The 22,532-nt window shown below is 38.3% G+C and overlaps 1 pseudogene; it reads right to left on the bottom strand.

The window, feature by feature from the left end:
* Window positions 1-13,739: 13,739 nt before the first annotated feature.
* Window positions 13,740-16,277, bottom strand: LOC118851130 (annotated as a pseudogene).
* Window positions 16,278-22,532: the final 6,255 nt, after the last annotated feature.

Here is a 22,532-nt window from a genome sequence, read left to right on the forward strand (position 1 = left end):
AATAAATAATGATTTTTCTGCACAGCAGCACCAAGGTGTTGTGCCAAAGGTGTTCCAATATGATCATTGATTTATAGTTGTGTGCAAATTGGGACAAAGTAAAATAATTCCATTTATAGACACATATTAAACCTTATAAGTTTCATCTTTAGTTGGGAATTTCAGTAATTTTGCAACAATTCTGCTTCTCAGTATATCAATATATTCATCAGAGATTATCATTCCCTCAGTGATGGCAAGGTTTCCAGTCTTGAAAGTTTATAGCAGAAGTTAAAAAAAATCCCTAATATTTTTTTGTGCTGGGTTTTTTACAGTCTGATGAAACTACACAAAGCATCTAAGTTTACCTGTACTTCTTCTAACAATGGTTATGTTATGAATAATAAATTATAATGGTAAAGACAAAACAAAACAAAACAAAATCCTTTTTTATTCCAATCCACAGGACTCATCTTTGTATCATTTCACTCCTCACAAGTATTTTTTCTTCACTGCAATGGATAACAGCTTTTCTTTTTTAACCTGGTCTTCATACTATACTTGCAATTTCAAGAAGCCTATGTCAAAGTGTAAAGGAGTTGATAACAATATCTCTAAGTCTCAGGTCCCTCTGAAACTCTTTGCTTGTTTTTCTGAGAATTAGTTTATCAATAATAGCTTGGTTTGGGCATCATTATTTTCTTTTTTGCTAACACTTTTCTTTTGACCTTCATTGTGACTGATGATGTTACATTGTGAACTTGAATCCTCCTTGAAATGTTTGATATCTATGTGCCAATAGCATTTGTAATGCCCACAATCATTGAAGTGTGCTCTTTCAATAAACAATCTTTATTAAGTGCCTTCTGTGTTCCAGGTATTGAAGATACACGTAAAAAGAATGAGACAATCCCTATGCACAAAGAGTTTACATTTTAATGAGCGAGAAAATAAATAAATGTGTGTAAATACATACATACTCTCAGTATCAATAAAAAATGAACAAAAACAAATAAGCATTAAAAAAACTAGTCTTCTAAATGTACTTCCACCTTCAAGAAGCCTATGCCACAATGCAAAATCTATAACAATCCCTCCAGCTGCCAGGTATTTCTGAAGCTCTTTGCATATTTTCTAAGGACTAATTAGACAAGGTAGTTTGGAAGGAAAGAGCACCAGCAGTTGGGGTGGTCAGGAAAAGTCTTTTTTAAAAAAATATATAAATGATGTCTTAAGGAAGAGGGAAATACCTTAAAAACTGTAATATTTACACATTTCTTTGGAGTAATATCCAGTCTTACAAACTAGCAAATTAAAAACACTACCAAAAATATATTTGTATATGGCACAAAATTAGATACTCAACTTAGAGAAAACTAACTAAACATGGGGAAACTAAGTGAAGCTGTAGAGGTTTTGTTTGGTCAAGGTCAGATGTTAACCTAGTTTCAGCAGAAGCATATGTACATGATCACAAAATGAAACCATTTCAAAATTAATGCTGGTGCTAAGTAATTTGCACAAGAATGTTGAGCTGGAAGGGACTTTGGAGGTCAAATAGTCCAATTCCATTTTACAGTTGAGGAAACGAAGTCCGAAGAAATTAAGTGATTTGCTGAAGGTCACATAGGTACAAAGTTTAGACTATATTTTTGCCACACTTCTATTTATGATAATACTACAATTATTTAATAACCATCTATTTTTACTACATGACCATTTGTCTTATCCAAAATGGGTAAAGAAGTTCTACAATGCAGAGACTGTGTATCCTCTTTGTTCCATAAATCACATTCTACTATTGTGCTTCTACAAGCCTCAATATTCTGTGATGGGATTAATTAGTTGGTGATATTGCCAGGAAGTGTCCTTATCTGGCACCTTGGAAGCAAAATATCTTTGATCTTGAAACTTCTATTTCTCTTTACTATATTTTTAATCAGTTAAGGAGGAAATATTACAAAGAATTAAAAAAAAAAACCCTGAAAGTCCATTGCCCGGTCTTATTTTTGTGCTAACTATATCAATCAATCAATCAATATTGATTATGTGCCAAATATGTGTCAGGTTGTATGCTAAGTGCTGGGAATATGAAAAGAGCCAAAAGGGAGTCTCTGCCCTCAAGAATCTACAATTTAATGGGGGAAACAATATACAAATATATGCAAAGCAAACTACATGCAGGGTAAAGCAGAAATCATTAACAGACAGAAGGCACTAGAATTAAGAGGAACTGGGGAAGCTTCATAGAGAAAGTAGGACTTTAATTGACGCTCAAAGGAAACAAGGGAGGTTCAGTAGTCAGAGATTTTCAGGCATGGAAGAGAGTGAAAATGCCCAGAGCTGAGACATAGAATGTCTTGCTTACAGAAAAACCAGGAGCCAGTGTCCCTGGATTAACGGATATGCATTGGAGACTAAGGTATAAGAAGACTGGAAAAGTAGGAGAGTGCTAGGTTATGAATGCCAAACACAGACCTGCACAACTTGGCAGTAGGTAGGGGCCAAAATTAAAACAGGCTAAACTTCTTTGGGCTACAGATAGGTTGTTAGCAGCTCACTTTCCAAGTACAGGTATAATCAATGATTAACTCTTTTGCAAATATACCATATTTGAAAAAGGATAATTTCAATTAATATCAATTAATTACACTTATTACTTTAGATTTTTATTTATCATGAAGTCACATTAACGTTAAAAATATTTTGCTAAGTGATACATGTTTTAATACTTTTTTCGGGGGCTTTCTTAGTGTTTACATTTAGTTAATGGGCTGTATTACACTTCTTGTCAGTAATCAGTTTATCATACTCTGGAATCATGTTTCAAAAAGATTTCTTTGAAAATCTGAAAACTAGGTTTAGTAGTTGCCTCAATTTCTGAGTTTACTTTCTTGAAAAGTAGTGGTTTCCCATTGAGATTTTTCAACAATGTGGACACTTTAATTTGTCTTTCATTGATGGCCAATTTGCTTAAGTAAGGATGTTTTGATTCAAAATGGCAACAAAGACTGAGCTCCTTTGGAATAGCTATTACTTCTCTTCAAACAAGGCACAATATTTTGTCTCTCATGTAAGTAAAAAAGTATCTGTTTGTCCACTCCAGATTAAACACTATGTTCTGATTTGATTTTCTGTTTCTTTTTATCACCCATTTTACAAAGTCACCCCAAAAACTTTAATGTTAGAACCAAAAAATCTCCACAGCAACTGCTCACATACAAAGAAATACTGAACTGAATGTCTGACCTTGGAAAGAGTGCTAGACACTCATGTAACTTAAAGGGTGGCCAAGCAGCAAGGGAGAAGAGGAAGCCTTTGTATTGTTGCTGCTCATCACATAGCAGACATCAGCTGTGTTGGCACATAGCTGCACTTCCTTTGTCCTTGTTTAATGCCAAAAACACAGAGAAAAGATATGACTCTCTCTCCTCTCAGAATAGTGACAGATTGACTATGGTTGGTTGCTGCTGGTCACGTGACAAACAGGAGAGAATGCACAGTGGCAACCCACCCACCCAGTTACGTGATGGGCACAGTAGTGATTAGTGGAAGGCTGGTTAAGTGGGACATGGACAAAGCACTCATTGCATCTTTACTTTCTTTCACACTCTCTACATTTTTGGGGGGCTGCCTGAAATCCTTTGGCAGGCTGAAAGTGACCTGCAATTCTGCATGCTGTGCAAGCCTGCCCAAATAGAACATTTTGTATTTGTTACTGGAGGTTATAGAAAGCCACTAAAATTTACTGAGTGGGTAGATGACATGATTGGACTTTCATTTTTAGGAAAATCATTTTAGTAGTTAAATGGAAGATGAATTGGAGTGGGGACAGGCTTAAGGAAGACATGAGGTAATGAGAGTCTGCATTAGAGTGATGGCAATGTCAGAAGAGAGAAGGGGGCCTATTTAACAGGTGTCACAAAGACAAAATACACAGGCCTTGGCAACAGCTTGGATATGGGGCAGGGATAAGACCAAGGACAGGATTACTCCTAGATTCTGAGCCTGAGGGACTTGGAGGATATTGTTGCCTCCTATAGTAATAGGGAAGGCAGAAGAAAAGGGAGGGTTTAGGGGGAAAGATGAGTTCTGTTTCAGACATATCAAGTTTAAGTTGTCTACTATACATCTAGTTGGAGACATCTGAAAGGCAGTTGCAGAAAGATTAAGGCAGACTGGAAGTTAATAGAGATTATGGAAGGAAAGGCAGATCTGAGAATCATAAGCTTAAGGATGCTAATTAAATCCCTGGAAACTAATGAGATTACCAAAGTTTTATAGAAGAAGAAGAGGAGAAGGACCTGGACGTAGCCCTGAGGAATACCTATGGTTAGAGGGCATGATCTGGAGGAACATGAAGAAAAAAGAGACAGAGGAGGAGTGGTCATATAGAAAGAGAAAAACCAGGAGAGTGATGTCCCAAAAACCAAAAGAGAAGAGAGTGTCAAGGAAGAGCAAACCATTAGCAGTGTCAAAGACTACAGAGTGGTGAAGAAGAATGAGGATTGAGAAAATGTTATTGGACTGGGTAACTAAAAGATAATTAGTAACTTTGAAGAGAGCAGTTTTCATGGAATTGTAATATAGGAAGCCAGATTATAAGGGGTTAAGAAGAGAATGAGAGGACAGGAAGTGGAGGCACCTATTGTAGATGGTGTTTTGGAGGAGTTTAGCTATAAATGGCAGAAGTATAGGATGATAGCAGGAATGGAAAGATGAAATGGTTTTTTTTTCTTTCTTCAGGATAGTGGAGACATAGGCATGTTTGTAGGCAGTAGTAAATGAAACAGTAGAGGGAGAGATGTGATTAGTCCTTTGTTCTTGAAGAGGATCATGACATCAGGAAGATGCCATGACTTGCAAGTGAATTGGATTTAAGTGAGGGGGGGTTTGTGCAAAGTCATCATTTTAAGTTTCTCCTCCTGAGGTATCTGCATCCAGTGGCCAGATATCAATCAGGAGAGAGCCCAGGATGAATTGAAAATAGGTGAAAGAGTGAGGATGACAGAGGATGCAGTCTGTTAGAGGAGATGGGATGGAATGAGATGGCTTCACTGTCCATGTGTCTGCTATATTTTAATTCATCTTTTTCCATAAGAAAAGTCTAAAAACTCAAAAGTGAAAGGGGGAAGAGCTAGTTACCATTAGGGCATTAAAGGTTATGCAAACAACCTGTTGTAGGCTGGGCTAGCACTCTTTTAATTTAGGTTCAACTCAGTGATGAAATGAGGCACTCATGAGTCATTGAACCTTTTAAAAAATGGAAGTTTACTTTGGGCAAACAGAGCAAATATACTTTGCAAAAATAGAGTACTATAATTTTCAGCTTTTGTAGAATCAGTCTCTTTTGTTTCCTCAAGGAAACCCATTCGATCAGTAGGTCTGCAGGATATGACGACTCTAATGCTCTTAGACACCCATAAAGTCCAAGAGGTCAAAAGTTCACATGGCTTAGACTTTTTATTGGCTTTACGCCAGGAAGTTGTGTTAAAGAAGATGGAGCTAATTAGGTTTCTTAGGATGAGGACTCTTCACCAGCTAATTAAGGAAGTTGTGTGTGTGGTTGTTTGTAGAAAGGAAGTGGTGTAAGGGGGGCTGCATAAGGAGACTGCTGTCCTACCATACTTAAATTCTACAAAATAGATTCCTCAGACAAATCCTCTGACACAGGTAGTGAAAGAATTATTATGTCCTTTTAAACATTGAGACTAACGATAGCTTTGATTTCTTCTTTTTAAAACTGCTTGTTCATATCATTGCCTATTTCTCAATTGGAGAATGGTTTATATTTTTATAAATTTGATTGAGTTCCTTATGTATTTGAAAAATTAGGCCTTTATCAAAGAAATTTGCTGTAAGTTTCTCCCTAGTTTCCTACTTTCCTTCTAATTTTGGCTGCATTGATTTTGTTTGTGAAAAAAGAGCAATACAACTTTGATATCATGTAAACAAAATTATCCATTTTTCTTCCCATTCTCCTTTCTGTCTGTTATTTGGTTGTAACCTCTTCCCTTATCCATAGATCGGGTGGGTAAAATTTTCCATGCTTTCCTAATTTGCTTAACATATCACTCTTTATGTCTAAATCAGGGGTGGGGAAATGAGGTCCTCTAGGTCCTCAAGTGTGGCCCTTTAACTGAATCCAAACTTCACAGAATAAATTCCTTTAATAAAAGGATTTGTTCTATAAAACTTGGACTCAGTCAAAAAGCCACACTGAAGGACTTAGAAAGCTACATGTGTAATTTGTCAAGATTTGTGTGGCTTTATTTTATAATGTACGACTTTGCTAATGTTGTTTCAACTTTTTTTTAGTTGACTCTATAGAATTCTCTAAGTATACCATTATATTATTCACAAAAATGATACTTTGTTTTGTCACAACCTATATTTATTACTTCATTTTCTTTTTCTTGTCTTAGTGCTATAGATAGGATTTCTGGTACGATATGAATAATAATAGTGATAATAGACCCTTGATTCACCCCTGATCTAATTAGAAGTCCTTCTAGTTTATACCCATTACAGATAATTCCTGCTTTTGGTTTTAGATAGATGCTACCTATTTTAATAAGAGCTTCATTTGTTCCTATGCTTTCTAGTTTTTTTTAAAGCAAGAATGGGTGCTGTGTTTTGTTTAAAAGTTTTTTATGCATCTATTTATATAATCATATGATTTTTAATTGCTTTTATTATCAACATGGTCAATTTTACTAGTTTTTCTGATACCAAACCGGCTCTACATTCCAGGCATAAATCTTTTTTTCCTCATTTAATTTACATTCATTTTTTTTCAAATTACACATAAGGAAAATATTATCTCTCTCCTGCCCTCTCTACCCTCCTGGAGAAGACAAGCAATTTAATTTAGATAATACATGTGTAGTCATGCAAAACATTTCTATGTTAGCCATGTTGTAAAAGAAAATGCAGAAGACAAAAAACACCCAAAATTAATAAACAAATAAAAATATGCTTCAATCTTTATTTAGACTCCATTAATTCTTTCTCTGGAGGTGGATAGAATTTTTCATAAGTCCTTTGGAATTGTCTTAGATCATTGTATTGCAGAGAATTGCCAAGTCATTCACAGCTGATCATCACACAGTATTGCTGTTAGTGTGTTCAAAGTATCCTAGTTCTGATCATCTCATTTTGCAGCAGTTCGTGTAAATCTTCTTAGGTTTTTCTGAAAGCATCCTGCTCATAATTTCTAATAGCACAATAGTATTCCATTACAATCATATACCACCACTTGTTTTTCCATTCTCCAAATGATGGATTTCCTCTCAATTTCCAATTATTTGCCACCACAAAAAGAGCTGCTATAAATATTCTTGTACATAAAGATCCACTTCTTTGTCTTTGATCTCTTTGGGGCACAGACCTAGAAGCATTATTTCTGTCCAGGCACAAATCTAATCTGATCTTAGTGTATGATCTTTGTGATATATTGCTGCAATCTTCTTGTTAGTATTTTATTTCAAATTTTTGTGTGAGGGAGGTGGTGGTGCCACGATGGAGGAGAAAAGGCAGGGACTCACCTGAATTTTCCCCCAAACTCCTCTGAACACCTTTAAATAATGGCCCAAACAAATTCTGGAGCAGCAGAATCCACAAAAGGATGGGATGAATCAGTTTTCCAGCTGAAGACAACTTAGAAAATCAGCAGGAAAGTTCTGTTGCATTGGGGTGTGAGTAGAGCACAGTTAAGTGCAGGCTGAACAGACTGAGAAGACCACAGCAAACCAGGAGTAGGTTTTGAGAGTGACTGAATCAGCAGAAGCAGAGGCTACTTCCAGAGCTCTCAGACCAAAGAGGGTAAGAGGAGAAACAACCAGTGAGAAGGAGATTACATGGGTCTCTCTGCTGGTACTTGGGCCAGAACTCTTCTGCTATGTCCATACTCATATCTAGGTTGTAGTCCTTGGTGTCAGTCCCAAGGCAAGAAGGAGCACTAGCACACCAGAGCTTGTGGCTCCAGGGAAGTGGGGACACTTGTCACAGTTCCAGGGCAGAAAAGAGTGCTTGTGCTTGTTCATAGTCTAGGGCACAGGCCAAGAGAATAGTAAATACACCTCTTCTTAGATCATACCATCTTGGAAGAACTGAAAGCTTACAGCTCTCTAGAAATATCTCTGAAAAGAGCTGCACAAAACCCCTGAAACTTGTGACAGTACACTCTCCACCCTGGAAACAGAGCCCTACATAGACAGAGTTAAAAATCAAGACATAGGCTGGGAAAATGGGTGAACAACAGAAAAAAATTCTGACTATAGAAAGTTGCTATGGTGACAAGGAAAATCAAAAGGCATGCTCAGACAAAGACAAAAAAGTCAAAGCCCTTACATGCAAAGTCTCAAATAAAATGTGAATTAGTCCCAGGCCATGGAAGAGCTAACATATGATTTTAAAATTCATTAAGAGAGATAGAGGAAAAATTGGGAAGAGAAATGAGAGTGATACAAGAAAATCATGAGAAATGAGTCAACTGCTTGGCAGAGGCACAAAAAAATACTGAAGAAATTAACACCTTAAAAAACAGACTGAGGGGGTGGAGCTAATATGGCAGCTGGAAAACAGGGACTCATGTAAGCTCTTCCCCAAATCCCTCCAAACACCTGTAAAAGATGGCTTTGAACAAATTCTAGAGGTACAGAACCCACAAAATAGCAGAGGGAAGCAGGGCTCCAGCCCAGGACAGCCTGGATGGTTGCTAGGAAGGTTTTATCACATGGTGCTGGGAGCAGAGTACAGTCCATCAAGGGCCAAACCAGGACAGGCCGGGTGCTGAGGAGACCAGGCAGAGCAGACCATAGGGCCCTGAATCACTGAGCTGTGGAAGCTACCAGACTTCTCAACCCACAAACACCAAAGACAACTTAGCAGGTCCGTGGGAAAACTTTGGGATCTGGGTGAGAGAAGTGCACAGTCAGGCCCCAGCCCCAGGGGCAGCAGAGGTGGAAGCTCCTGCGTCTGCTTCCAGGGCTCCAGCTGTGGTTGCTTCTGGACCCAGGCCTACCCAGTGGGAGGAATAAAGCAGGGGATCAGAGTAGAAATGCAGGGAGTGCTTTACTGGTGCAGAGGAAGGGTTCTCTTGCTTTGTGCTGCTTGGATTTGGGTCCTGGTCCTGGTTGGTGGTTCTGGGGGGAGGAGGACCACTTCTGTGGCAGAGCTTGCTGTGTAGAAGTAGCTCTGAAAACAACAGCGCAAGACCCTTGAAGCTTGGGACAAAGCACTCACCACTCTGAAGGCAGTCATACCCTGACAAAAAGCTCAAGGGTCAGGTAGTTGGCTGGCAACATGAGCAAGCAGTGGAAGACTCAGATTATTGAATCCTGTTTTGGCAACAAAGAGGATCAAAACATACAGCCGGAAGAAGTCAACAAAGTCAAAGAGCCTACATCAAAAACCTCCAAGAAAAATATGAATTGGCCTCAGACCATGGAAGAGTTCAAAAAGGATTTTGAAAAGCAAGTAAGATAAGTAGAGGAAAAATTGGGAAGAGAAATGAGAGAGATGCAAAAAAAAAAACCATGAAAAACAAGCCAATGCCTTGCTAAAGGAGACCCCCAAAATTACCGAAGACTAACCCAAATGGCAAAAGAGCTCCAAAAAGCCAATGAGGAGAAGAATACCTTGAAAGGCAGAATTAGACAAATAGAAAAGGAGGTCCAAAAGATCACTGATGAAAATACCACCTTAAAAATTTGATTAGAGCAAGTGGAAGCTAGTGACTTTATGAGAAATCAAGATATTATAAAACAGAACCAAAGGAATGAAAAATTGGAAGAAAATATAAAATATCTCATTGGAAAAAACCACTGACCTGGAGAATAGATCTAGGAGAGATAATTTAAAAATTATCAGACTACCTGAAAGCCATGATCAAAAAAAGAGCCTAGACATCATCTTTCAAGAAATTATCAAGGAAAATTGCTCTGATATTCTAGAACCAGAGGCTTAAATAGAAATTGAAAGAATCCACAGATCGCCTCCTCAAAAAGATCCCAAAAAGAAAACTCCTAGGAATATTGTCACCAAATTCCATTGTCCAGGTCAAGGAGAAAATACTGCAAGCAGCCAGAAAGAAACAATTTGAATATTATGGAAACACAATCGAAATACCACAAGATCTAGCAATTTCTACATTAAGGGATCGAAGGTCTTGGAATATAATATTACAGAGGTCAATGGAGCTAGGATTAAAACCAAAAATCACCTACACAGCAAAACTGAGTATCATGCTCCAAGGCAAAATGTGGACTTGCAATAAAATAGAGGACTTTCAAGCTTTCTCAATGAAAAGACCAGAGCTGAATAGAAAATTTGACTTTCAAATGCAAGAATCAAGAGAAGCATGAAAAGGTAAACAAGAAAGAGAATTCATAAGGGACTTACTAAAGTGGAACTGTTTTATGTACATTCCTACATGGAAAGATGATGTGTGTAATTCAGGAGACTTTTCTCAGTATTAGGGGAGTTGAAGGGAATATACATAAATATAGACAGAGGGCACAGGGTGAGTTGAATATGAAGGGAAGATATAAAAAAATGAAATAAATTTGAGGGGTGAGAGAGGAATATACTGAGAGAGGGAGAAAGGGAGAGATAGAATGGCATAATTTATCTCACATAAAAGTGGCAAGAAAAAGCAGTTCATTGGAAGAGAAGAGGGGGCAGGTGAGGGGGAATGAGTGAATCTTGCTCTCATCAGATTCAACTTGAGGAGGGAATAACATACACACTCAACTGGGTATCTTACTCCGCAGGAAAGTAAGGGGAAGGAGATAAAAAAGGGGGGATGATAGAAGGGAGGGCAGATAGGGGGAGGAGGTAATCAAAAGCAAACACTTTTGACAAGGCACAGGGTTAAGGGAATTCAATAAAGGGAGACAGGATAGGATGGAAGGAAATATATTTAGCCTTTCACAACAGGAGTAATGTGGAAGTGTTTTACATAATGTGTGACTATGATGAATTGCTTTCCTTCCTAGGGAGGGTGGGTGGGAAGGGAAGAGGGGAGAGAATTTGGAATGCAAAATTTTAAAAGCAGATGCTCAAAAAAAGTTGCTTTTGCATGCAGCTGGGAAACAGGATATATAGGGAATGGGGCATAGAAATCTATCCTTCCCTACAAGAAAGTAAGGGGAAAGAAGATGGGGGGAGTGAGGTGACATTAGGGAGGGCTGACTGGGGAATGAGTCAGTCAGAATATATGCCATCTTGGAATGGGGGAGGGTAGAAATGGGGAGAAAATTTGTAACTCAAAATCTTGTAGAAATCAATATTTAAAACTAAAATATTAAATAAAAATGAAAAAAATGAAAAAATTAGAATTGAGTGAGAAGATTCTGGAAAGAATGTTGATTAGGTCAGAAAATTCCAAGCTCTCCAGATTTTCCCCACAAACTAGACAAAATAGTACCCCAGGGAGAACATAGAACACTAAAAATAAACAAGAGTTGGGACAGAACAGTGGTCCCTCTGGATCTAAAGAAAAATTCCAGGGCTGCTGTTTGGTCCCCATGAAAAGGCTAATTCTGCTGAAACAAGCAGTGATCTCTGCAGCTAGAAGGGTTGGGAAGTAGCCTCAGCCCCAGCCATAGGAACTTTCACCTCTGGGACAGTATGGGGAGTCAGGTGTCTGAACTGGGGAATATTGAGGGAAGCACTGCTGATAAGTTACACCAGCACCAGCTGTGCTGCTGAGATGTAGCCCCAGGGTGAGAAGGAACTAGCACATACCCATTGAATGCAGAAGCATTGGAGTGGGGATTCTTCTGGCTGTGGACACTTACAGGAGGGACAATTCTGGGTTTCAGTTCCAAGCTAGAGGGGAGAACTGAAGGAGGATCTGAGTCCACGGGCACCATTCCCCAAACCCCAAGAATAGAGATGATTACAAAAAATAAGCTGCTACAAATTTTTAAAAAAATATATATTTATACACATATATACATAGACGTATGTATGTGTGTATATGTATGTATACATATACACATACATTCACATATGTGTATATATACATATATGCATATATACATGTATTCATGTATATATATACATGTGTGTATATATGAATGTGTGTGTGTGTGTGTGTGTGTGTGTGATCAGGCAAAGGAGAAAGAATCCAACCATAGAAAGTTACTATGCAAATAGAGAAGACCAGGGTTCATCTTCAGAGGAAGATACTAAAGCAAAAAAAAAGAAAGCCTCTCCTACCCCAAAGAATAACATCAAATCGTCACCTGCCCAAAAACTGTTCAAAGAAGAATTCAAAGATTTTAAAATTCAAATCATAGAGATTGAGAAAAAAATTAAAAAAAAATAAGAACAATACAAGGAAAACAAATAAAAAAGGAGATCCAGAATCTTAAGGCAGAAAATGACTCCTTGAAAATTAGAATTGGGGAAGGGGAAGCCAGAGAAGTTACAAGGGATGAAGAAATAATAAAACAAAATATCAGCAATGAACAAATAGAAGAGAATGTGAAAAATATTATAAGAAAAACAACTGACATAGAGAACAAATTAAAAACAGAAAACCTAAGAATAATCATACTACCTAAAAGTTATGATCAAAAGAAGAATTGGTACAATAATACAAGAAACAATTAAAGACAATTGTCCTGAAACATTAGAACAAGAGGGAAAAATAGAAAAGAAGAAATACACTGATCACTGCCTGAAAGAGATTCCATGAGGAAAACTTACAGGAATATGATAGTCAAATTCCAAAACTCCCAGCTCAAGAATAAACTATTATGAGAAAGCAGAAAAAAAAATAAATATGGTTGCACCACAATTAGAATCACACAAGACCTAAGAGCAGTGACACTAAAAGAATGCAGATTTTAGAACACTATATATAGAAGAGTAAATGTACTGGAGTTCCAGCTGAAAATATCATACCCAGAAAAGCAAAGCATAATCCTGAATGAAAAAAAAAAAGGATATTTAATGAATTGTTAGACTTTCAGGATTTTGTTAAAAAAATTCCTGCACTTACTAGAAGATTTAACATATAAGATCCAGGTAAAATATAAGGTACATATCAAAAACTTATTACAAGGGCCTCAATAAGGACAGACAGTTTACCTCTTATACAAGCAAATGTAAAACATACATCTAAGATTATTATTAGTGATTGGGTAGTTTGTAAGAAAAATTGGTTTAAACCTGAGCATGATGTGATTTTTAAAATTAAAACCATTTAGGAACAGGTAAAAAGATTAATTATTTTGTACAAATTAGGTCCAAGAGGAAGAACTGACAGAGGAATTAAATGGGAGAGAAGGTCTGGTAGTTCTGGAAACCTGCTTTTATTGAGAATGGGTTTAGGAGGCTACAAGTCTACAATAGTCTTCTAAATTCAGAAAGAAATAAAAGGCTAAGGAGATAGGGAGGGGGGAGTGGATAAGGGAGGGATTTCTAGAGGGGAGGGTGAGGGAATATGTTAAAAGGGGTAATATAAGGGTATTTAGATTAGTGGGAATGGACAGATAAGGGAGGAATCCTTGAAAGGTTAAGTAATAGGAGGTGAAGGTAGCAGGTGCAAGTAAAGTAAAGGAGTCAGAAGGGATAGGAAATAAGAGACGCACAAACACTCAAAAAAAGATCAAGAGCAGAATTTATTAGGGAAAAAAGCAGGAATAGTAGTTATGATCTCAGACAAAGTTAAAGCTAATATAGATTTAACCATAAGAGAAAAATAGGGAACTGCACCACGTGTCAGCCATATGAATCAATATTGCTTAGACTGATGCAGTCTCTGGTGTCCACATCTGGGAGTGTCCTCCTCCAGGCAAAAGCTGAATCATTTGTTGCATCAGCTGCTGCTAGGGGCTGGTGGTGCCCCCTGCTGGAGCAGAACTAACTGGAGTGGATGGGGGAAATGTAAGGGCAAGCACAGTGGGATTTTTTGATGGTTTTTTTCTTTTCTTTTGGAATTCTCAGCACTAAGCCAATAAAGTACCTTTGATTGAATCAAGAGTCTTTGGTTGGAAACAGTATATATTTCTTGGAGGGAGAAGTGTGGTCAGAGAGAGAGAAAAGCAGAGCTGAGAGAGACAGAGAGAAGCAAGAGTGAGCAGGCTAAGGGAGGCCTAACAGAAAGAGTGTTTGTGATGTTGGTGCTCTGTCTGTTGACCTGTGTTAATTTCTCAGACAGTAGCCCTGTCCGTTGATCTGTGTTAATATGTTAACATGTTGATCTGCATTAATGATGTTGCTGGTAACATGTGTAAATATTGTTGTAGCCCTGTTAAGCTTTGTTTTCCCCAAAACAGAAACCGGGGGAAGGAGCCCCAGCACCCTGTTGTCAGGCAGGAGCAGGAAGAACTTGGAGGGGAGCAGACCTCTGTGAGCTGAGACAAGTATCAGGAGTGGAGAGCTGCCTGAATGTGAACCCAGGCAAGAGCTGGGAGCTGTTGGCCTACAGAGGAGGGGCCATGGAGCTTGGAAGTCAGCCTGAAGTCAAGATGAAAGAGAACTTGGACACTCTGTATTGATTGAAGAGATTGTAACTTACTGTGACCCAGGAGTGGATGGTGTTTATATTTTTTGCTACTCCTTAAGGATGATATGTTATACTAGGGAAGACTCTGGCCTGGGACTCCCTGCTTGCATAAACAAGTATTTTGGGAAATACTACTGAATGCAATGATACATGCCATGTGTCATATGACATACTGAGTGTTATGATCTATATACATATATATGTATACATATATATATATTGAATGATGTTTTGCTTAAGAATGTTGCTATGAATGTTATGATTTAGTCTATTGAACGATGTTCAATTCTGAATAGAGAGTTTATTATACTATAGGATTAGACCCTTAAAATTATTCACAGCAGCCATCCCTAGGTGTGTTGTGATTGGAGTGACAAGAAGTGATGAGGGCCTCTGGGCTGTTGCTACCTCCTGCAGGGGGAGGTGGGATCCAGGGTGCTCCAAAGTTGCCAAGGCTGGGCATCAGCCCTGGGGCCTCCCTATTCAGTGTCTGCAGCCCCTGTTGCATCTGTAGCAGGGACTGCATGGCCCAGGGGTTGGTGAGAATGGACAGCGAGTCTGAGTGCTGCATCTGAAGTAGAAAAGACAGGGAGCTGGAGCATGGGCTGCTCCTGCAGCTGGGGGGTTTCCTGCAAACAATGGGACATTCACCATCATCTGAGCATCAGAGTCGGGGTTCTGAGCAAGTGTCTGTATCATATGTCACATTTACGGGGCAGAGATCATATTTTACATTAGCTAGGATTTCTTGGAAATTTGTTGGAGAAGACCTTGTATCTCAGGGCTATCAAACATCCCTGACCTCAGGCTAGCTGCACTGATCCCAAAGGGGTTGGAGACTATTGGATGTACCTGGCTGGTCCCTGAGCTTCCCATATCCTCCCCAATGGGCCCTGGGGCTGGGAGATGGGAACTGAAGGGCTCCAGGGATTAAGGAGTGGCTCCAGGTTCTCAGTCTAGAGAGGTTGGGAGGCAGAGCTGTCAGAATTCCCTACCAATGAGTAGAAGGGATTGTTGCCAAACCGTTCCTCAGAGACACTGAACATGGACTCCTGGAGGTCTGTGTACATGTGGCACAAGGTATTGTATCCCCCAAGGATGCTCTCTAGGTTGCTCAGGGCCTGGGCCTGGTTTTGCATCATCTCTTGCATCATGGCAGGGTTTCTAGCCAGTTCCATGGTCTGCCTCATTAACTCTGGGTTATTGAGCATATGGCTGATCTCTGGATTCCTCTCCAGCTTCAAGGTTGAACATCAGCTGTCTCTGCACCTGCTGTTGTAGCTCCATGAAATTAGCCGACCCAAGGTGTAAGTTGCCCAGCCTTAGGATGCCCCCAAAGCCAGAGGATATGGATGCAGGTCCAGTAGAAGGCCCATACCCAGGTCATGGGGTTGGCTCACTTCCACTGTTCCTCTAGAAGCATCAGGGATGGATGGCTGAGCCAGGGCAACAGGTGAAACTGTCATAGGGGCTGGAGCAGAAGCAGGATCTGGGGCAGAGGAAGCAGTAGCAGCTGTGGCAGCAGCAGCAGGATCTTGAGCCTTCTGTGAGGTCTTAATCACCAAATGGACAGTGAGCCATCCTTGATCCCATGCTGATTTAACGTCTCCATCTTTGCGAGTCTCACCAGCAAAGATCCCCAGGACATCCCCCTTTGAACTCCTTCACTGAGGATCCATTGCAGATCACGATCTCCTCCTTGTCTTTGGGGGTCTTGACGGTGACCCAGATGGGGAACCCTAGCCCTGGCTCCGGCCCCACTGGGTTCTGCCATGCTGCCACTGTAGCTGCCCACCTGCTCACCAGCCCAGCTGGCAGCAGCTCCTTCCCCCACTCCCCACCCTCCCCTCCCTCTGCGCCCGTCCAGCTACCACTTCCCCAGGCCTCCCCCGAACCCCCACCCCTGTTACCGTTCTTTTTATCCAAAGAGCTTAGCAGGGTGCTTGGCAGGTGGTAGGTGTTTAATAAATGTTTGTTTACTGACCAAAATCTGGCTCCAGAAAGTCTTTCAATAAACAAATGAATGGATAGAGGGATAGAAAAACATTCATTAAGCACTGACTATGTGACAATCACTGTGTTAAGTGCTGGGGATACAAAACAAAAGCAATGGTAACTACTAATCTCGAGGAGCTTATATTGTAATAGGAAGAGACAACAGGTAAAGGAGAGTCACTGCCAAGCAGGGGTATTTTTGTTTGAAATTTTGAAGAAATGGTAAGTGGGAACATAAGAGAGCATACTGACATGCCGTTTCCAATATGACTATATTTATTTGATTATGGTTCCAAAACTAAAGGAGAAGATGGGAAGACAGCATAAGTAAAAATGGGACAGCAAGGTAACTGGAAAAGAGAGGGTTGGGGTATAAAGTGAAGCATGATTGGATTTGGTGGGGCCTGAAGCACTGGGTCCTTTAAGCCAATCATTAATTAATTAATGCTACTTTGTTAATTAATACTAATATGTAATGTTGTGTACCAGTAGTAAAACAGAAGCTTCTTGAGGGTGAGGACTTTCACTTCTGTGTCTGTACTTCCAGTGTCTAGCACCATTTGTTACTACTTATTGATTGCATAATCATCTTTGATTTTGTTAGTTCTGTTATTTTTCTATGTCAACAGATTTTTTAAGATCTTGGGTATTATTTTTTCCATTTCTTTAATGGCTGATTCATACCTTCTTATGATTTTGACAGTTTATATTTCATTTAATATATTTATTATCTAACTTAATTTTCCCTTTGTTATATTTTCCATCTATCCATTAGTTCTTCCACTGGGGGTTTTGGAGAAATTTCATTGTTACGTCTTATACATTAGCAAGGTTCTTTATTAAACTCTTAGGTCATTGTTGGTGCTGGTAAATTTACTATTCATTTTTTTTCCTGTTTAAGGTTTATAAAAATAAAAAAAAATTGTCTACAGTGTGAGTTGGAGTTTCGGTGACAAGTTGGATGCTCTAGTTTAGTTTAGGGGTGAGAGAAAGGCTCTCTTAATATAGCCCCCCCCTCCACAAAGGCAAAGAATCCATTCAATTTTTCCCCCTCAGGAAGAAAAGTAAAATTGCTTTCTTGAGGTGAGAGGAGGGACTGGGTAGGGCTGGTGGGAAAGGGCGGACACGTGTTTTCTAGGGGTCAGGGCTATGCCAAAAGTTAGTCCTCCAGACCCTGTGCCTACCTGATCAAGTGTGGGGATAGGATGGAATGAAGCAACATCTGTGCCTTGCTGGTTATGGGATGGTATGGATAAATAATAAAATCCTGACAGTTTTCTTGACCCGATAGTTAACCAGTTCAAAATTATGCTGTTATCTACTATCTAATCTTTAACACCATTTTTCTAAGACTGCTCTCCCTTTTCAGAACTCCAAGCATGGATCATCCCTATCCTTAGCCTTCTACATTTCTACTAACATGCTACTGAAGGAAGCCACACAATCTTGGTGGATAGATACTTCATAAAGTCATGTTAGTTAGTCTCCAGTGGCTCTTTACTACAGCAAGGAATCTTATTACTCTTCCATAATTGATTGTCTATTACTGTCCCCAAAGCAGCTGTTTTAAACCTCAAGTTTCCTATACCACCTATTTCTCAACTTTTTCAAGAGAGGATCTAGTATGATACTTTGTTAAAAACAGTAGAGACCATTCACTATGAATTGCATCTTTTCTACTCTACTTTATGTACAGACATTTTTAAGACAGCATTTTCTGTCTTTTCTGGCAGTATTCTCCCCAGAGATATCCTTTCTTTCTCTGACCTTCAAACTCATTTTATATACTGGATTATTCACTGATTTCTTCAATTGCAATGGTCCTGACCAACTTCTTCCTCACTAGTATGTTAAAAAAAAGAAATTTTATCCTACTATATGCTCAAGCTATCATCTTTCATTGCTCCTTTTTTTTCCTCATCCAAACTCCAGGAAAAATATGTTTTTCTATTCACATTACCTTTCCTTCCTCTCTTCTCACTTACTTCTCAATAATTGTTGAACTGGCTTCTAAATTAGAAATTCTTTTCTCTGAAGGTAACAGAGATATCTTAATTTCAAAATTTTATGGGATTTTCCCCATTATCATCCTTCTTCACATCTCTACCACATTTGACACTGTAGATCTCCCTCTCCTGTATACTATCTTTCTTCACTGGGATTTTGTGAGACTTCTTTCTCTCGGTTCTCTAACAATCTGCCTTTTATACCTTCTCAATCACTTTTCCTGGATTATCATTGATATCCTGTCCACTATCTGTTGGAGTACCACAAGGATCTGTCTTGAGACTTCCCTTTGTACATTCTTTTTCTTGGTAACCTCATGAATTCAATTGTCATCTCTATGCATGACTCACAGATCTATATCTTCAGTACCAAACTACTGAGTTCTAATCTCAAATCACTGACTGCCTGTGGATTATATAAATTTGCATTGCACATAATCACCTCAAATCTAACTTGTCCAAAACAGAATTCATTACCTTTCCATTAAAACCACCCACTCTTCTTCTGAATCTGTTTATTTTTGTCAAGGCTACTGCCCTCCTATTTTCACTCACATGGTTTTAAAACCTTGGAGTTATCCTCAATACCTCACTAGCCCTCATACCAGATAACTGATCAGTTATCCAGTTTTGTTACTTCAATCTCCACAGTATTTCTTGGATACATGTCCTCTGTCACAGCTCTCATATGCAGCATCCTAGTTCAGGACCTTTTGTTCTAGGGTAAATGCAGTTATAAAATTCTCTTTTCCTATTTATATATATGTACATACACATGCACATACATGCATATATATATGTATGTATGCATGCATTTAGCGGTTTTCTAATAAATGTTTAGCCACTGGCTCTCTCTCCAAAAATTTACACGCAAAAAACTTTAAAATGTAATCTTCATTATTAATATTTTCTCCATCACTTTCTTGTAGTGTTTGTTGATTTCAAAGGTGTAAATGCTCAAATGAAAATTTAATAATCAGCTCTTGCCAGTTGGTTGTAACACAACCTTGTACCCATGCATTCATGTATGCATACATGTTTATATGTATACACATTTGTGTGTATGTATGTATGTATGGTTTAGCATTTTCTTTCCTCATGAAAACATCATTTTGCATAAATTCTGGGATATATTTCACCCCACTTTGGGGTCTATATCATAGGGTAAAAAACGTGAACTTGGGAGACAAGATTTGGAGTAGTTGATAGGTAAAGCCTTGATTCTAGATAGAGGATTTTAGGATTGATTCAATTGATAATAAGGCACTTCTTGATCATAGGAGAGATCAGACTACATAGGCCATCTAGGAAAACAACTTCATTTTAAAATGAGTAAACTGGATCCCAGAGAGGTCAATTGACTTGTCCAATATCACAAGGTAGTAAATGGTGAAGATGGGATTTGATCCCAGGTACTGTGACTCCAAATACAGTGTTTTTTTTTTTTGTATGATGATACTTATTGTATAGAAATAGATATTTAGAAAGACTGTAACATATATAAGAGTAGGATGGATTGGAGTGGAAAAACTGCAGAGGCTGTTAGAAGCTGTTTTAAGAGTCCAGATTTGAAGTGGCCTTGGAATATACATAGGTCATGATGGGGCATATGTATTTAATATTTTAATTTTTAAAGCTAAGATACATCAATCAATCAGGCAACATATATTCATTTGGCACCTGGTATGTGCCAGTTACAATGCTAGCCACTAGGGAGATAAGTATAAAGAAATAATCTGTGACTGACAGCATACATTTAAATTAGGTTCAGAATAAACTAGAATCAACCATGGTGAGGTGGACCAAGAGCTGATTTCATAGTCAAGAAGACTTGGGTTCAAACTCTAACCTCTGTACATATTAATCATGTGAATCTGGCAAAGTCAATTAATATTTTAGTGATTATCAGTAATTCTCAGACATGAGAAGTGTTAATCTGTATTGGTAGAGGGAGTTCATTCTTTTAATGGTGAAATCATGGGTCTGGTTTTATGCACTCTGTCTATTCATGTGGAGATGTTCAACAAGCAGTTAGTGATAACAAACTGAATCTGGGAAGAGAGATTAAGATTGGATATATTGATCTGGTAGTCATTAACAAAAAAAAAAGTGCTAATTAAGTCCATGGGAACTGATGAGATTACAAAGAGAGATTGTAGAGAGAGGAAAGAAAGGGGTATAGAATAAAGCCTTAGTAAACCAATGTTTAGAGAGTTGACATAGATGATAATTCATCAAAGGAGACTGAGAAGTCAGCCAGTTAGGAGGAGAGACAGGAAAGAGCAGTGTCCCAAAATCTTAAAGCAAAAAAAGGATATTCAAGAGGATTCAGTGGCAACAGTGTCAAGGACTATGGAAGTTAAGGATGAAAACCGAGAAAAGGTGATCAGATTTAGCAATCAAGACATAAAACAGAAGCAGATAGCAGAATGGATTAGAAACCAGAATCTAACAATATGTTGTTTGCAAGAGACACACTTGAAAGAGAAACACACAGAAAGTTAAAATTAAGGGCTGGATCAGAATCTATTATGCTTAAGCTGAAGCAAAAAAGACAGGGGTAGCAACCATGAGCTCAGTCAGAGAAAGCAAAAATGGACCTAATTAAAAGAGACAATCAGGGAAACTACATCTCGCTAAAATGACCATACACAATGAAGTAATATCAAACATTTTTACAGCAAGTTTCTCTGGCAAAGGCCCCATTTCTCAAATATATAAAGATCTAAGTCAAATTTATAAAACTAAGAGCCTTACTTCAATTGACAAATAGTCAAAGGAGGTAGTTTTCAAAAAAGAAAATCAAAGCTATCTACAGTCATATGAAAAAAATATTCAAAATTACTATAATTAGAGAAATGCAAATTAAAATAACTTTGATTTGCACTTCATACCTGTTAGAAATGACAAATGCCAAAGGGGTAAAGGGAAAATAGGTACACCAATAAACTGCTGGTGGAGTTGTGAACTGGCCCATTCCATAGAACAATTTGGATCTATGCCTTAAGACTATAAAAAAGTGTATACCAGTTGACCTCGTATTGGCATTACTAGATCTGTACACCAAAGAGATCAAAGGAAAAGGATCTATCTGTATAAAAGTTTTTAATAGTAGTTTTTTAGAATCGGAAATTGAGGGTATGCTTATCAATTGAGAAAAGGCTGAATAAGTTCTGCCATATGATTGTAATGGAATTCAACTGTGTTATAAGAAATGATGGGGGGGTGCTTTCAGAAAAAAAATATGGCAAGACCTTTATGAACTGATGCAAAGTGAAGTGAGAAGAACTGAGAGATCTTTGTGCACAGTATCAGCAATGTTGCAGTGATGATCGACTGTGAAAGACTAAGCCACTCTGATTAGTACAATGATTAATACAATGATTCAAGACAATACCAAAGGACTCATAATGAAAAAAAAATGCTATCCACCTCTAGAAAACTGATAAACTCTGAGTACACATTAAAGTATAATTTTCTTGTTTTATTTATTTTTGCTTTCATGAAGATATGGCTAATATGAAAATATGGTTTTCATGATTTCACATATATAATCAATATTATTTTGCTTGCCTTCTTAGATGGTGGGGGAGGGGTGGGGTGTCAGGAGAAAATTTGGAACTCAATTTCAAAAAGAAAAGAATGTTAAAAATAAATAAATAATATATTTTTTTAAAAGTCTGTGCCTCAGCATATTCAAGACCAATGCTAGAAGTCATGAGAATTAGCTGCAGGTGCTTAGGGTTTAGAAACTGCTGAAGGGACGAAAGACCAACATGTTGGCTCCAGGTTAGTTCTTATGATCAACTATTCTTTTCATCTTCCCATAAGACCACCTCTATCATTTGTTGCAGAGGGCAGGGAGGGAAAAGAGGAGGGGGTCAAGAAAGAGTTAGGATGTTTGATTTCATATAGGAAATGAAATTTCTCAGAAGCTGGCCCTGTAGCAATCAGGAAAAGCAGATTAAGTGAAGGGGTGTGGGGCATATTCACATAATTTAAAGTATTAATAGTAAATCAAGAAGATG

This window comes from Trichosurus vulpecula, chromosome 5 (assembly GCF_011100635.1).
Source record: "Trichosurus vulpecula isolate mTriVul1 chromosome 5, mTriVul1.pri, whole genome shotgun sequence".
NCBI lineage: Eukaryota > Metazoa > Chordata > Mammalia > Diprotodontia > Phalangeridae > Trichosurus > Trichosurus vulpecula.